This window comes from Ursus americanus, chromosome 36, assembly GCF_024610735.1.
Source record: "Ursus americanus isolate L20-20 chromosome 36, mUrsAme1.1.p, whole genome shotgun sequence".
Lineage (NCBI taxonomy): Eukaryota > Metazoa > Chordata > Mammalia > Carnivora > Ursidae > Ursus > Ursus americanus.
In genome coordinates this window covers 20,763,997-20,782,307 of record NC_142162.1, presented here as the reverse complement: position 1 = coordinate 20,782,307, position 18,311 = coordinate 20,763,997, and the positions used below count along the sequence as shown (strand labels likewise).

General features: G+C 37.1%; 1 long non-coding RNA gene across 4 annotated transcripts in view; it reads left to right on the top strand.

Annotated features, from left to right (window-relative positions):
• LOC123804054 (uncharacterized) overlaps positions 1-18,311 on the top strand; it is an 86,981-nt gene that overhangs the window by 30,183 nt on the left and 38,487 nt on the right. The window lies entirely within an intron of this gene.

The window sequence follows — 18,311 nt, the reverse complement described above, 5'->3', positions numbered from 1 at the left end:
AAAGCAGGCTTCACCATTTTCACCTGCAAAATAGTCTCTTAATGGTCTCTTCACCTGCCCTACTAGTGAATGTTTCCCACAGCTAATCTGCCTTCTAATCCTATTTCTCACCAGCTTAAAATCCTTACTTTCAGTCAAATCACTCATCGATCCAACCATCCATCCAACCATCCATCCATCCATCCATCCATCCATCCATCCATCCATCCATCCATCCATCCATCCATCCAGGTACCCAGTGATGAATATATTTCTCCTTTCTGCCTGTAGAGGGAAGTAAAATCCCCTTAATGTAGCAAATGTATCTTTCTGCCTCTGTTCCATGTTTTATCTTTACCCTTCCATGCAGTATGGTGGCTCTTGTTCTTCCATCTGTCCATTTCTTACTCATTCTTTGAATTAGCTTAGAGGTACTTTCTCCTGTGAAGCCTTTTCTGACTCTGCTCACCTTGAAAGAGTTTGGTACTTCTTTGCTCTTGAAGCCTTAAAAAAAAAAAAAAGTTTCTTGTAACAGCCACTCTTGACCTCAGTGTAATGCTGTTATTTTATTCTCATTTTTTTGAAAAATATTTTTATCATAAAATTAATATATGCTTCTTTGTCACCTTTGGAAAATGCAGAAAAGTTATATAAAAGAAAAGACTATTCATAGTTCCACCACCCAAAGACAACTGTTGTTAATATTTGGATATGTTTTCTTGCAAAATCTTTTTCTTAGCATACATTTTATAATTTCTTATGTCTTTCTAAAGGTAAAAAGCTTCTACCCTGGCGATTTGATAAATTTTAGTTCATATTTCCTTTTTTATGGTTTGCTTCTCTTTTCTTATTTTTTAGTTTTTAAATTTTGTTTTATACACACACACACACATATTTGTGATATCCAAACTTTATTTAGAACTGAAATTTATTTTGGATCCAGGTCAATTACAAATTATAATCTCAAAAGAGCAGAAAAATACCTCTAAAACATATATTGACTTTTTTATCATGGCCTGGACATTGTATTGCGTTCTTCAAGTGGGCTGCTTGGAATCTTCACATAACCCTGCATGACGGATGTTTTCATGTCTATTTTATAGATGAGGTACTCAGGACTCTAAGAAGCTAATCACTTCTCTAAGGTCAAGCAAGTTGTGGTGATAAAATGGGGCTCAAATTTTGTTCTAATGCCAGTAGTTATGGTCTCTGGTTCACTAGGAAGCCTGAAAGTAGGATTAGTCTTCTTTCCTGATTTCTTTTCAAAACTCTATTTTTGATTCTTGCTTAATCTTTTTTCTGAACAACTTTAGAAAGATTTTGTTAAGGTTTAAAAATATTACAATATAATTCTGATTGGATTTGTGTAATATGTACATATGAATGAATTTGAGAAAAACGGAAATTTTATTATATGTTGTCTTCAATGCAGAAATATAGTTTGACTTTTATGTAGCTCAACAAATTTTTAAATTTGTTCCTCATTTGGGTATTTGGATCCAACATATTTCTCAATAAGGCCATTACTTTTCTGTTTTAGTGCAAATGATATCTTTTTCATTATATTCTCTAACCAGTTATTGATTATATATGAGAAGATACTGACTTTTAAAATACTTTTGTATACATGCTGAAGTTTTAGGAACCAAGTATTGCAATGTTTGTAGCTTTCTCTTAAATGCTTTAGAAAAAAAAAAGAAAGAGAGGGAAAAAATATACAAACACTCAGATGTATGGATAAAATGAGAAAAAGCAAAATGTGGCAAAAATTTTAACAATTGATGAATCTTGGTTTAAAAAATGCAGCTGGTCATTATACTATTCTTCTGACTTTTTTTGTGGGTGTAAACTTCCAAAATAAACAGCTGAAAAAATGATCTTACATTTGGTCATTTTATTTATTTTACTAATTCTAACATTTTTGTGTTAATTCTCTTATGTGGTGAGGTCCTGTCTATCGTAAATTATAATTTTGTCTTGTATTTTCTAACAGTAACATCTCTTATTTCTGCTTTATATCTTCTTGAAATTAGCCAAACGTTCCAGAATGATGCTAAAAGATAGCAGATATCGTTTTGATGCTGTTCTTCCTATGTTTAATGGACAAGCCCTAAACTTAACTTCCCTTTTTGGCGTAGTATCAATATCTATCTATTTATCTATCATTATTATTTTTTGATTTTGTTCAGGAACTTATTTTTCTATTCTTTATTCCCAGGGAGGGTTTTTTTTCCAGCCTGACTGTGGAATTTCATCAATGCATTAGATAATACATTCTTTTCTAATATTACTAATATTTAATTTTCACTAGTCTCTTTTACCAGAAATTAGCGAACGGTCCCAGCAAAATGCCAGGGACATAATAAATGCACAATAAATATTTGTTAAGTAAACAAGAAGAGGCAAAGCAATGCAAGGAGAAAGATTACAATGAAGAAGAGGAGTGTCGAAAGCATCTGCGTTTTTCACCCTTGATGCTGTCTTAGTTCTGATTTAGGAGGGATTGGTTTGATTAGAATGCTGGATATTGCTGTGATTCAATTACACTGACATTTGGAGTTGATATTTTCCTCCTAAGCCTGTGCTATGAAAATAAAGATCTAGAATTTCTCAGACTGTGGGGAAGGGCTGCAGAGAAACCTTGATACTCCTGTGATCACTCCTGTGATCCTCTGTTAATATATAACGTACTATAACTCTAAAAAGAAGCTGTTCAGTCGTGTAAAGAAACTCAGTGTCATGTGCTCTATATACTATCAGGGGTTCTGAGAGAGGCAACTTCAAACTTGAAAGCATCGCCACCACGGAGATTAATATTATTTTAATCACAGTGATATGGGAATAATTATGCCTTCTTTAAAAATATTTTTATTTTTGGGGCACCTGGGTGGCACAGCAGGCAAATTTATTTATTATCGAATAAATAAATAAAATCTTTAAAAAATATTTTTATTTTTTTAAAGATTTTATTTATTTTATTTATTTATTATTTATTTTATTTATTTTATTATTTATTTTATTTATTTATTCGACAGAGATAGAGACAGCCAGCGAGAGAGGGAACACAAGCAGGGGGAGTGGGAGAGGAAGAAGCAGGCTCATAGCAGAAGAGCCTGATGTGGGGCTCGATCCCAGATCGCCGGGATCACGCCCTGAGCCGAGGGCAGACGCCCAACCGCTGTGCCACCCAGGCACCCCAAAAATAAAAATATTTTTAAATGTCTTAAGATGTTTCATAATATCTCCTCAACAGTTTTTTTACTTTCTTCATGAAAGACCATCTGCTGGCTGAGAGGCAGCATGGTTAATGAGAGACAACTTGCAATCTGAAGTTGGAGCTGGGCTGTGCCACTTACTTACTACCCATGAGGCCTTGGGAAAATGGCTCCACTCCTCTGAGCTTCTAATTCTACTACGTTGTAATTTTTGTGAGAGTTAAAAGCAATGTCAACTTTGTAAACGCTGGCACATAGGAGCTCAATGAGTGTTGGTGTCTTACCTTCACTTTTCTTCTCTTCTTCATATACAGTTTCTTTACCGGGTATTAATGCTTATTTACTCTGCTGTGGACAACAAGGACATCATCACAGGGGAAGAAAATGACAGCTAAAGATTCTGCCTTTGTTTTGCCTGACATTACAGTCTCTTGGGCATACAAACAGAGCCTGTAAATATTGCCTCAATGGTTGTCCAGTGGTTGTCAACGACTTTCTCATTTTAATATACTTAAAAAATTGAGGTAGTATCTTTAACACTGATTATTCAAGGCAAATTACTTCTCTCCCCTTTAATATACTTTTCATGGTATACCATGTTGGAGACAAATAATAAGAAACTTTACCTTTTAGATAAAAAAACAAAGAAAATTAAAATGAAGACAAGTAAGTTAGAAATAGAGGTCAGAAAAATTGCAGAGCTCCTGTAACATGCTGGGTAAGGAGGCTATGTTTTCAAATGTTGCAAAAGTGAGGAAGATCCCCTTTAGTTATTTTTTTTTGAAACTGTTTAATTTTTGTCAACCTTATTTCCATTTTCTGCTTAAGAGTCTGTGGAAGAATAGCTTAAGACCACTCAGTGCTTGGTTGTTCCTACCCATACAGAGGCCCATACAGTTCCCTACCCTTACAGTAGGGGGAGCTGTAGAGCAGACCTCAGTGGTCCGCTAAGTGCTCTAGTCCTCAGCAGGCAAGCGCTAAATAGAGACAGAGGACCCCCGCATAACTCCAGATCCGGCTGTGACCTCAGGTTGAGCAGCAGTGAGCTCAGGAGCTGGAGCAGTCCATCCACCTTGAAATTTCTCCTTGCCACAGTCTTTTCAGCACCAGCCTGCTCTTCCTTTCCAATCTCTTGGAAGCAGGATCTCTATGCAAGGAGAGATGAGGCATGATCTCCAGCAGGAGTTCATAGGGTGGCACCACGCATGCTCAAAACTTTCCCAGGCCCACATCTGCCATCTCAGACCTGCTGAGTGTGCTCCCTCATTATGGCATGGGATGTCAATGCCCGCAGAGCACAGAGGAGAGTCTGTGTTGTCCAGGGCAACGGTAGGCGGGTTAACATGAGCCACCTCTGTGAGAGGCTGGTGGTCGGCCCTGAGAGCAGGAACCACCGCAAGAACCAACTCCAGGATGGCTGCCCAGATCTGGTTGATGAAGCTTCTGGGAGCGAAGCACCAGCAGTAGGAGGGTCTCCTGTAGCAGCAGCAAACCTTACAGCTCCCTGGCCAGGATTCCTGGAGGATATGACACTGACGTCATTGTGGCAACAATGGCACGAGCTGCCAGCAGAAGAGTCTCCCACGTCTCTTCAAATTGATGAAGTAATGCCATCACTTTTCCTTTTGTAGATGACAGTTCCATTTGGAAATCAAGCTTGGTGCCGCCTATGTGGTTTTTGGCCGCAAGGAATTTGGGAACATCCTTCTTCATTATTTGCAGGACATCATGGGCTCCAGATATTATATAAGTTTCGCTTTAAGTTATGATAGAAACCCAGAACCACATTGTATGGACTCTTCTGGGTACTGAAGAAAGGCTCCTTTAATTTTGTCAGGCTTATCATATCCATCAAAAGAAAAAATGAGTAATTCTTTTAAAACTCATTTTTAAGGCAGTTTTTTGAAAGGGAATAAACAACATTTTAGTGATAAACTAACATCTAAAATCTAATTTCACTTGAAATTATTTTTACTATGTGAAGAATTACATTTGCAGAATACAATCTATCCGTTGAAACATTTCAGTTATTAAGCAGGGGAACAAAACAACGCTGCCATTATATAGTATTTAGAACTAACAGATGAGAGCTGATTCTTTTAGCAAACATGTGCTTTGGTAAGACTTGCCTGTCAACCCACAAGTAAAGCTCAATGGACGTAGGACAATGTACTATTGACCATGAAAGCTTCAAGATGTTGTAAACATTTTTTCGTAAATATTTTTTTTTATTTTTTAATTTTTTATTATGTTATGTTAGTCACCATACAGTACATCATTAGTTTTTGATGTAATGTTCCATGACTCATTGTTTGCGTATAACACCCAGTGCTCCACGCAATATGTGCCGTCCTTAATACCCATCACCGGGCTAGCCCATCCCCCCCACCCCCCCCATGAAACCCTCAGTTTGTTCCCTAGAGTCTGTAGTCTCTCGTGGTTCATTCCCCCTTCTGTTTACCCCCCCTTCATTCTTCCCTTCCTTCTCCTAAGTAACAACAGGGAGATCGATAAGATTTAATTATTTATTTTAGAGAGAAAGGGAGCGCAAGCAGGGGGAGGGGCAGAGAGAGAGGGAGACAGATTCCCCACTGAGTGGGAAGCCTGGGCATGGGGCTCCATTCCAGGACCCTGAGATCATGACCTGAGCTGAAACCAGTAGATGGACGTTCAGTTGACTGAGCCACCCAGGTGCCCCAAGGGCCAGGAATGTTGTTTCCTTTTTTTAAAATTTAAATTCAATTAATTAACATATAGTATATTCTTAGTTTCAGAGGTAGATTTCAGTGATTCATCCATCTTATATAACACCTAGTGCCCATTACATCTCGTGTCCTCCTTACTGTCTACCACCCAGTTACCCCATCCCCCTGCCAGCAATCCTCAGTTTATTTCCCATGATGAAAAGTCTCTTATGGTTTGTCTCCCTCTCTGATTTCATCTTGTTTTATTTTTCCCTCCCTTCCCCTAGGATTCTCTGTTTTGTTTCTTAAATTCCACATATGAGTGAAATCATATGATAATTATCTTTTTCTGATTGACTTATTTCACTTAGCATAATACCCTCCAGTTCCATCTACATCTTTGCAAATGGCAAGATTTCATTTTTTTGATGGCTGAGTAATATTCCATCGTGTATATATACCACATCTTCTTTATCTATTCATCTGTCAATGGACATCTGGGCTCTTTCCATAGTTTGGCTATTGTGGATATTGCTGCTATGAACATTGGGGTGTTCAGATCATTACATTAGTATCATTGGGGTAAATACCTAGTAGTGCCATTGCTGGGTCGTAGGGTAGCTCTATTTTCAACTTTTTGAGGAACCTCCATACTGTTTTCCAGAGTGCCCGTACCAGCTTGCATTCCCACCAACAGTGTAAGAGAGTTCCCCTTTCTCCACATCCTTGCTAACATCTGTCATTTCCTGATTTGTTAATTTTAGCCATTCTGACTGGTGTGGGGTGGTATCTCCTTGTGGTTTTGATTTGTATTTCCCTGATGGCGAGTGATGTTAAGCATTTTTTCATGTGTCTGTTGGCTATTTCTATGTCTTCTTTGGAGAAATGTCTGTTCATGTCTTCTGCCTATTTCTTTATTAGACTATTTGTTCTTTGGGTGTTGAGTTTGAAAAGTTCTTTATAGATTTTGGATACTAGCCCTTTATCTGATAAGACATTTCCAAACATCTTCTCTTATTCTGTTGATTGTCTTTTGGTTTTGTCGACTATTTCCTTTGCTGTGCAATAGCTTTTTATCTTGATGAAGTCGCAATAGTTCATTTTTGCCTTTGTTTCCCTTACCTTTGGAGACATGTCTAGCAGGAAGTTGCTGTGACCTAGGTCACAGAAGTTGCTGCCTGTGTTCTCCTCTAGGATTTGGATGGATTCCTATCTCACATTTAGGTCTTTCATCCGTTTTGAGTCTATTTTTGTGTATGGTGTAAGAAAATGGTCCAGTTTCATTCTTCTATATCTGGCTGTCCAATTTTCCCAACTCCGTTTGTTGAAGAGACTGTCTTTTTTACATTGGATATTCTTTCCTGATTTCTCAGTGATTAGTTGACCATAGACTTGAGGGTCCATTTCTGGGTTCTCTATTCTGTTCCACTGATTTATATGTCTGTTTTTGTGCCAGTACCATACTGTCTTGATGATTACAGGTTTGTAATGGAGCTTAAAGTCCGGAATTGTGATGCCACCAGCTTTGGTTTTCTTTTTCAACATTCTTTTGGCTATTCAGGGTCTTCTGTGGTTCCATACAAATTTTAGGATTATTTGTTCCAGCTCTGTGAAAAGAGTTGATGGCATTTTGATAGGGATTGCATTGAATGTAAAGATTGCTCTAGGTAGCATAGACATTTTAACAATATTTGTTCTCCCAATCCACGAACATGGGATGTTTTTCCATTTCTTTGTGTCTTCCCCAATTTCTTTCATGAGTGTTCTATAGTTCTCTGAGTACAGATCCTTTGCCTGTTTTGTTAGGTTTATTCCTAGGTATCATATGGTTTTTGGTGCAATTGTAAATAGGATTGATTCCTTAATTTCTCTTTCTTTTGTTTCATGGTTAGTGTATAGAAATGCAACTGATTTCTGTGCATTGATTTTATATCCTGCTGTTTTGTTAAATTCTTATATGAGTTCTAGTAATTTTAGGGTGGAGTCTTTGGGTTTTCCACATAGAGTATTATGTCATCTGTGAAGACTGAGAATTTGACTTCTTCTTTGCTGATTAGGATGCCTTTTATTTCTTTTTGTTGTCTGATTGCTGAGGCTAGGACTTCTAGTACTATGTTGAACAACGGTGGTGACAGTGGACATCCCTGTCATTTTCCTGGCCTTAGGGGAAAAGCTCTCAGTTTTTCCACATTGAGAATGAGATTCACTCTGGGCTTTTAATATATGGCTTTTATGATATTGAGGTTTTCCTTCTATCTCTACACTGTGAAAAGTTTTAATTAAGAAAGGATACTATGGTTTGTCAAGTGCTTTTTCTGCATCTATTGAGAGGATCATATCTTGTTCTTGTCCTTTCTTTTATTAATGTAGCGTATCACATTGATTGATTTGTGGATGTTGAACCACCCTTGCAGCCCAGGAATAAATCCCACTTGGTCGTGGTGAATAATCCTTTTAATGTACTGTTGGATCCTATTGGCTAGTATCTTGGTGAGAATTTTTGCATCCATGTTCATTAGGATATTGGTATGTCATTCTCCTTTTTGGTGGGGCCTTTTCTGATTTTGGGATCAAGGCAATGCTGGCCTCATAAAATGAGTTTGGAAGTTTTCCTTCCATTTCTATTTTTTGAAACAGTTTCAGGAGAATAGGTATTAATGCTTCTTTAAATGTTTGGTAGCATTCCCCTGTGAAGCCATCCAGCCCTGAACTCTTGTTTGTTGGGAGATTTTTGATTACTGCTTCAATTTCCTTGCTGGTTATGGGTCTGTTCAGGTTTTCTATTTCTTCCTGTTTCAGTTTTGGTAGTTTATACATCTCTAGGAATGCATCCATTTCTTTGTTGGCATATAGTTGCTCATAATGTGTTCTTATAATTGTTTGTATTTCTTCAGTGTTGGTGTGATCTCTCCCCTCTCATTCATGATTTTATTAATCTGGGTCCTTTCTCTTTTCTTTTTGATAAATCTGGACAGGGGTTTATCAATCTTATTAATTCTTTCAAAGAACCAGCCCCTAGTTTTGTTGATCTGTTCCACTGTTCTTTTGGTTTCTATTTCATTGATTTATGCTCTAATATTTTACAATTCTCTTCTCCTGCTGGGTTTGGGCTGTATTTGCTGTTCTTTCTCCAGCTCCTTTAGGTGTAAGGTTAGGTTGAGACCTTTCTTGTTTCTTGAGAAAGTCTTATATTGCTTTTGTCTTAGGACCAACTTTCTTGCATCCCAAAGGTTTTGAACAGTTGTGTTTTCATTTTCATTGTTTCATGAATTTTTAAAATTCTTCCTTAATATCCTGGTTGACCCGTTCATTCTTTAGTAGGATGCTCTTTAACCTCCATGTATTTGAGTTATTTCCAAATTTCCTCTTGTGATTGAGCTCCAGTTCCAAAGCATTGTGATCTGTAAATATGCAGGGAATGATCTCAGTCTTTTGTTACTGGTTGAGACCTGATTCGTGACCCAGTATATGATCTAATTTGGAGAATGTTCCATATGCGTTCGAGAAGAATGTATATTCTGTTGCTTTAGGATGGAATGCTCTGAATGTATCTGTGAAGTCTGTCTGGTGCAGTATGTCATTCAGTGCCCTTGTTTCCTTGTTGATCTTCTGCTTAGATGAGTTGTCCATTTCATTGAGTGGGGTGTTAACGTCCCATACTATTATTGTATTATTATAAATGTGTTTCTTTAATTTTGTTATTAATTGGTTTATATAATTGGCTGCTCCCATGTTAGGGGTGTAAATATTTACAATTATTAAATCTTGTTGGATAGACCCTTTAATTATGATATAGTGTCCTTTTTCACCTCTTATTACAGTCTTTGGTTTAAAATATAATGTCTGATATAAGGATTGCTACCCCAACTTTCTTTTGATGTCCATTAGCATGATACATGGTTTTCCACCCCCTCACTTTCAATCTGGAGGTGCCTTTGGATCTAAAAAGAATCTTGTGTAGACAGCATATCAATGGGTCTTGCCTTTTTAGCAATTGATAACCCTGTGTCTTTTGATTGGGGGCATTTAGTCCATTTATATTCAGACTAACTTTTGAAAAATATGAATTTAGTGCCATTGTATTACCTATAAAGTCACTGTTTCTATATATTGTTTCTGTGCCTTTCTGGTCTATGTTACTTTGGGCTCTCTCTCTACTTACAGCGTCCCCTTTAATATTTCTTTCAGGGCTGATCTAATGATCACAAATTCTTTTAGTTTCTGTTTGTCCTTGAAGCTTTTTATCTCTCCTTCTATTTTGAATGACAGCATTGCTAGATAAAGTATTCTTGGCTGTACCCTGAATATATCGTGCCAGTACTTTCTGGCTTGCCAGGTCTCTGTGGATTGGTCTGCTGCCAGTCTAATGTTTCTACCTTTGTAGGTTACAGACTTCTTGTCCCTAGCTGTTTTCAGGATTTTCTCTTTGTCTCAGATTTACAAGCTTCACTATTATGAGTTGAGGTGTTGACCTTTTTTTATTGAATTTGAGGGCGGTTCTCTGTGCCTCCTGGATTTGAATGCCTGTTTCCTTCCCCAGATTAGGGAAGTTGTCTGCTATAATTTGCTCCAATATACCTTCTGCCCCCCCTTTCTTCTGAGATCCCAATGATTCTAATATTGTTTCACTTTATGGTATCACTTGTCTCTCAAATTCTCCCCTCATGTTCCAGTAATTGTTTATCCCTCTTTTTCTCAGCTTCTTTAATCTCCATCATTTTGTCTTCTATATCACTAATTCTCTCTTCTGTCTCATTTATCGTAGCAGTTAGAGTCTCCATTTTTTATTGCATCTCATTAATAGCCTTTTTGATTTCGACTTGATTAGATTTTAGTTCTTTTATTTCTCCAGAAAGGGATGCTCTAGTGTCTTCTATGCTTTTTTCAAGCCCAGCTAGTATCTTTACAATCATTAGTCTGAACTCTAGTTCTGACGTCTTACTTATATCCACAGTGATTAGGTCCCTGGCAGTCAGTACTGCCACTTGTTCTCATTTTTGAGGTGAGTTTTTCTGTCTTATCATTCTTGCAGAAAGTGGTCACTTTCCTATTTGTAGAATTGCAGCAATTCTTTTCTTAGCTCTCCAGTTCAGTTCACAGGTGTTCAGAATGATTTGTTAGTTATCTAGCTGAATTCTTGGGACCAGACAAAACTAGGTCTCCTGCTCCTCTGCCATCTTGTCCAGAATGTTGTAAACATTTTAGATATTATATTCCATCCATCCATTCATTCATCTATGCAAACACCCATGCTTTTATGTTTAGGAAACAAATTATCTAATAATAATTTCCTGTACTTTTATTTTTACAATAATAAACTTGATTCTCTAGGTAATGTTACAATTATTTTTCTATTGAGAAACATACATGGGTTAGAGGGCAAGGTCCCTAACAAGTATTCTCTAAATGTTGCATGGGTAAATGTCTAGGCAGTAGAAATGACATAAATATGGTTTTTAATTCATATTGCCCACTAATAGCTATTTTATCAATTTTTTAAAAAGTAGACACTTGAACTCATGACCCTTAGATCAAGACCTGAGCTGAGATCAAGAGTTGGATGTTTAACTGACTGAGCCACCCAGGCACCCCACTAATAACTATTTTAAAATAGTTTAATTCTAAAATCTGAAATGTGGTTTCAAATTCCATACAACTGTTTGAACCCTTATAAGATAAATCTACCTTGTGATAGTATACTTTGGGAGGAATTTTTCCATCTTGTTGATGATACAGAGACATGTAGATGACATGATAGTATAGTTAGTAATACTTTTAGCTATTTGAACAATGTTTCCAGAGTTCTGGTTAATAAACTAATATCAAGCTGGCATGTCTCCAGTGACATGTCAAAAATGTCTATCCTAGATGCTTTTACCTCAAAGTTCATATGACTAATTTCAATGAAGACTTAGTCAGACACATCATGAGTGTAGAATTTGCAGAACTGTGAGAAAGATATTAAAACACTGGACCCATTGAATCAACTTGGAATAAAAGCAACACAATGAAGTTTAATACACACACACACACACACACAGATTCAACCAAAATGTAAGATATGTATGTATGCAACCTTGCATTTTGGTTAACTGAAATATGTTTATCAAGATTACTTCTTTTAAAAAAAATATCTGAGCTCTATTCTAATAAAAATTAAAAACAGAGCAAAATTTATGAATAAACAGGTTCATTACATAGTTCCTTATAATAGTGAACTATTTAAAGTAAGTAAACATCCAAATGAGGAGATCAGTTACTAGGGTCATGTTATATTCACTTGATCATGCTTCCATCAAAATGAAACTTATGAAGAGATAGTTTCCAAGGACACGGTGAGACACCGTGTATTAATGCTAAAAACCCAGAACATAAATTGGGTGATCTTCATCTATATAAACAAATAAATTCTATAAAAGTAAAAAATACAACAGATATACACCAAATACTATCTTTGTCTTTCTACTACGTGCTATCTCTTAGTTATATTGCTTTTTGTTTCAGTTTTTATACTGGATATGTATTATTTTTTATAATTATATAAATATTTTTAAGGTAGTGGTACAAGTACTAGATTGAAGATGCCTGGCTTGAAAGCAGTTAAAGCTGATGGACTAATGACAGTTTCAGTTTGTTGAAAATCCTTTACCTCACTTAATTCTTACAGCAAACTCTGATTCACTTAAGCCTTGCAACACCTACACCAGGCGTGTATCATCATTCTCATTTTAAAATTCAAGCTTAAAGGCCACATTATTAGTATATGGTAGAAATCACGCCTGAAAAGTTAAACATGAGCCCACAGTGAAATTAATAATAACTTCATAAGTTGTGATAGGAGATAATATTTGTAAAGTACTTGCCTCAGTATTAATAGGTAGAAAGCTCTTGTAATTAGCTATACACATGAACTTATGCACACACACCACACACACACACACACACACACACAAATGCGATGGTGGTAGTGGAGGCTGTCACGGTCATCTTATAATATTTAAAGAGTTATCACTTGAAAGACATTTTCGTGTGTGTGTGGTTTTCAAAAGATTGCACTAGGACAAACACGGTGGAAATTACCGAATGCAGATTTCCATTAAAGGTAGAATGGCTAAGATATTGGCTTACTTAGCTTTTTATTTCTGGAAATATTAAAACCGTCTGAATGATCATGTATCAGAAATATTTCATAAGGGAGATTTATGTTGAGTGAAGGTTTTCATTAGATCTTTTATTTATTTAAAGCTCTGGAGTTCTTTTTAACTCCTAGGTTCTATAATTTAGTTATATTTTATCATCCTTAATTCTTATTTATTTTTGCATGTTCTTCATACATCCTATGAAGAAGTGCATCCTTTCCTCTACTGCTTGTTCCTGGAACCAAGAGAATGTTCTCTTCATCTTCACAGCTAGAAATTTTTAACAGTATCGCCGTCTGGGTTTTAAATGCCCATTACAAACAAATACGAGCTTTGGATGAACCTGATAAGATGGATGTTATCCAAAGAAATCAAATATGATCTCCTTCCCACAAGATGGGGCAGGTGGTGTCTCAGAGGCCTGGTCTGGGCAATGGTTTGGAATTTGCAGCCAAAGGAGGCGGAGACAATTAGCAGAGGCAAATCTTAGGGTTTTCCAAGGTCAGTACGCAAGGTAAACAGTGTGGGAACGGTTGCCAAAGCCAAATGAACAAAACAAGGAGGGTAAACCAATTCTCAAAGCCAAGAGGGTAGAGAGTAAGAGCAGATGATTTCTGAAATGGCGTAGAGCAATGTAAGAAAGGCAAGAGTGGAGAAACTCTCCTATCCGGATTTCAGAGTATGCCACAGCCACAGCCTCAGGGACTGTGGCAGTGGCAACGAGAGGCAGACGCCAGAGCTCTCACTAAACTGATTTTCTGAGATAGCATTAATTTATTTAAAAATATTTAATGAACACATCTCATGAGTAAATCACTTTGCTAAGTACAATAAAAAACAAAAAAGAAACAGGCATGGCTCTTGTTCTCAAAGAACTTACTTTCCAATGGAATGGAGAGATGTAAATAGAAATATAATAAGAAATGTAAAAATATATGTCATATATAAATTAATTGGTAAAGGAAAATGGATTTATTTTTTGCCTGGTTAGTTAAACATTTAAGTGAGCAAATATGACAGGAAGAATGGAAATAATTCAAAAGAAAACACTTTCAAAACTTTCCATTACACCATTTTTTAACTTTCTCATTCAGTACAATTGTACTATCAAATTGAATTTAATTTATGAAAACAAATACATGAAATAACAGTCCAAAAGCTTTGGGGTTAGGAGGGCACTGCAGATCAAGCAATCCATGCACTCTGCATGTGGACCAGCGTGGTTGAAGGATTTGCCCAAATCACACAGCCGTTTTCTTTGTCGAGTTCTACTTGCCTAATTAACAGGCATTCGCAGGAAATGATTGTTCATGTGAGTCCGTATCAACTAGTGTTAAAGAACCTTTTGTTAAAACTTTTATAAACTCATTAAATCGCACGTGAATGAGTTTGCTCAACAGCTGAAAGCATTAAGACTCATAAACTTGCTAAAATTGATGCATGAAAATTTATACAATTCCCAAGCCATGTGATGGTTGACTGATGTATACACTAACACTGTGAGAAAATGCCTTTTGGATTCCATATTATTTCTTTTGGTGTTTCCTCAGAAAGTAGTATTAGGACATGCTTTAAAAAATTTTTTTTATTATTAAAAAATTTTTTCAGAGATTTGTTTGAGAGAGAGAGAGAGAGAGCAGGGGGAAGGTGCAGAGGAAGAGAGAGTCTCTTAAGCAGAGTCCATGCTGAGGGCAGAGCCTGATGTGGGGCTCGATCTCCTCACCTTGAGATCATGACCTGTGAGCCAAAATCAAGAGCTGGACACTTACTGACTGTGCCACTCAGGTGCCTCGAGGACAAATATTTTATCTATTTAATCACACACCGGTGTGGATCATGCCAGCCATCTCCTTTCCACTGCCTTTAGAACTAGTTGCTAGAGGTTTTTTATTATGACAGAATACAGCGATACAAAGTGATCCTGAAACTCGCATTCGTCTATGATGCTGTCTACCTTTCTCTTCAAGAGTCACTGAAAAAAAAGAGAGTTGCCGAGGGCACTAAAATGTAAAATATGACCCACTTATGGATGCACAACGGTTTTCATTTTACAGTATCTAATCCTATCGATAACTTTTTGGTAAGGAACTCAGAGGACAAACAGCACCATTTTGCTTGGGTTTCTGTGAGAAATCTCAGACACAGAAAGGTCACAGTGTGTTAATGACAGAAACACCAAAAAACACAGCTGTGGATTAAATACAAGCTTTTTTTTCTAGAAGCTCATTCTTTTCCAATAAGTATGGAATTTATAAAGTTCAATAAAGACATAAATTCTTTGTAGCCTTCATTTGAGTTAGTATAAATAACTATTTGCAGAAGCAGCAAGGTGTTAAAGGAAAAGGGTATTAATATTATGGATATATCTGCCAGTGCAAAGTAATCTTGGGATTAAAGTTTTCTATTTCCAGTCATTTTCTTAGACAACGCTTCAATATTCAAAAACATATGGTGTTTACAATTTTACCCACAGGCTATTTTTCCAAAATGACTTCACTGATGGGCAATCATAGGATTTTCAGAATAGATTTTCATTTCTTAATTTTATTTCCTCCCCTCTTTCTTGACTCTTAACTCTTTGCTACTATCACATTATCCATTCACCAAGATAAGTTAATAAATTCATTTTATTGTGAGAGTAGAAAATCGCATGTTTCCTTTAACAGCCTATGTAAAGCAGGAGTAAATTAATGATTTTATTTATACATATAAATACATAAACGTATATATGTTGTGTATATATGTACAACTACTGGTTTTCTATCTATAGATAAATAGATGTTCTACATAAGTCCATAAATTGATGCTTATTCAAAGATGTTGGAGCAGTTTTACTTAGTGTGAGAAGTCTAGCACAACATTCTAGCCATGACAACTCCTCATAATCACAGAGAAGACTAATTAATACAGTCAGTGTATTTTCATGTACTTTGAGCAGCAAGACATCTATGATACTACTCTTGGACTCCAGAACATTCTAATCGGTCAACGGACATGGAGTGATTGCTTTGCTGACATTTGGGAAGTAGTAATTTCTAGCTATGATTTGTGAGCCTGTGCTATTTCTGAGACACTTGAAATGCATATTTGTTAATTTTTGTATTCTGCCAGCTACACAAATTGAGCATTATTGGGAACTAAGCCATGTGGAAGCAAAGTCATTTGTCCAACCTTACACAGTTATGAAAGGCTGGACTAGAATTTGAACCCAGATCTGTCTGGCTCCAAAGAAGCAAACTAAAGAGACTGGGAATGACAAACTTGTCTGGCATAGAGTAGTGCTCTGTTAAGGTAGCATGTTGATTATTTCTACTAGACCACTAGTGATTATGAGAGCACTGCCTTAGCCTATTGACGATTAGGGGGTTGACAGATTGTGTTCACTTGTAGGCATGCAGTCTGTCCAAGTGCCAGGAAGGCAGAAGGGAATTGAGTGTAGTTGTTGCACTATTTCTGGATATATTCAGATCTAGGTTGGGGCTCTGGTTATGTTGCATTTTAATTACACAATCATGGGAAAGTTACTGACCTTTCAGTTTAAACTTTTCTCATCAGTAAAATAAACTTGTTAATAGCACCTCACAAGTATGATTATTGAGCTTTATTGAGAGAACCCATGTGAAGTCCACTGTAAAAATTGCTTAGTATATATTAAGCACTAAGTAGTGTGGTGTTAATTGTTATTATGAAATTTCAAAGTTATAAAACTCATTCATGGCTTTATTACAACACAGAAATAATAATAATAATTAATAATAATAATAATAATAATAATAATTTTGTAAGTAGGCTCCACACCCAGCACGGAGCTCAAAGTGGGGCTTGAACTCATAACCCTGAGATCAAGACCTGAACCCAGATCAGGAGTCAGATGCCTAGCCGGCTGAGCCACCCAGGCACCCCTAACAGAAATTATTGATCTAAAATATTCCTGAATGGTACAGGAGCCCACCAAATTAGCATAAAGGATAACTACCATAAGGGATAAATGAGTGTTCAGGGTTGAAAAACCTTAAATGGCAGGTGATGGAACATAGTTTAAAATTCACATTCTGTGCTCTATTCAAATGGTAGAAACAGTACCCTGCTGCTTTTAGCAGCCCTGCCTAGTGACCTGGCACAAAAGAAAATTGCTTGATATTCTAAGGCGGTTGGAAGGAAATGAAAATCTAATGAAAGTGTTCATTGACAAGTTCTTCAATGGAAAACTTGAGTCTCCGGTAGATTTAATAGCCTTCCCCAAGTTTTGTAGGTGGCAGAGCCACGATTCCCCCTCAGGTCTAACCTGCCCCTACGCCTCTGTCCTCTCCATGACGTCATGAGTTTAAGTGAACTCTTAACTGCTCTCGAAGGCTACTTGCATCTCTCAACCCAGGACCGTCTCCAGAAGAGTGCTTAGCTTGGTGGGGCAGCAAGTGCGGGTGAGTTAACCTTCCAGGATGGCCCCGCGATCAGTGTGGGACGAGAGTTAGTGGATAAATAGTCCAGCTTTGCCATCTACGGTGACATAGCTTCAAGGCGCGTGCCGCAATCTCTCCGAGGGTCCCTGGCCAAAAGGAGCCTCATCTTTTCCGCAGTGGTAACCCCCCCACAACATAACTCTATTAGTTTTCGTCCTCTTCCTCATTTTTCTCCCCCACTTCCCCTCGCAGTACTTCCTGGGCTCAACTCCCAAATAATACCTGCGCCCACATCCTGGCTTTCTTTTGGAGGGCTCTAACCTGACACCCACTGCGTAACACCGTTGGACGTGGCATTGCCCTTGTGGAAGGAGCTGCGCACGCCCGGTGTCCTTGCTCCCCTGAGGAGGCTCGTGAAAGCCATCGCTGAGCCAGTCGTTCCATTACACGTGTGGCGGAAATTCTGGAATGGATGATGCCTGGGGCCCATCCAGTTTTAATGCCATCATTCTGTGGGTTTTATTATTCATCTCAATTCTTAGAACTTGTCCTTGGTAACCAGGAGAAGCCTGCACGCTCCTCCTGGGTGAGTACAGGTCGTTTAAGTAGCATGTTCGGTCTTTCTTAGGAAAAGTAAATCGCTTTTTTTTTTTTTTTCAGTTCAAAAACAGGTAGAATCTTTAAACTATTCCCTTAAATAAGTCAGTTAAAATCTCTGGGCCTCATCTAAAAAAATGCATTAAGTTTTTAATAAAAAAAACTATGCCAGATGGGATTTCTTTTGGTTCCAAGATGTATGATTTTAAAATTCTTCAGGATATCCAATTTTGAAAGTTTTAATATACTTTTTTACATTTATCTTTTTCTAATTTTAACATCAATCTGTGTTCATTG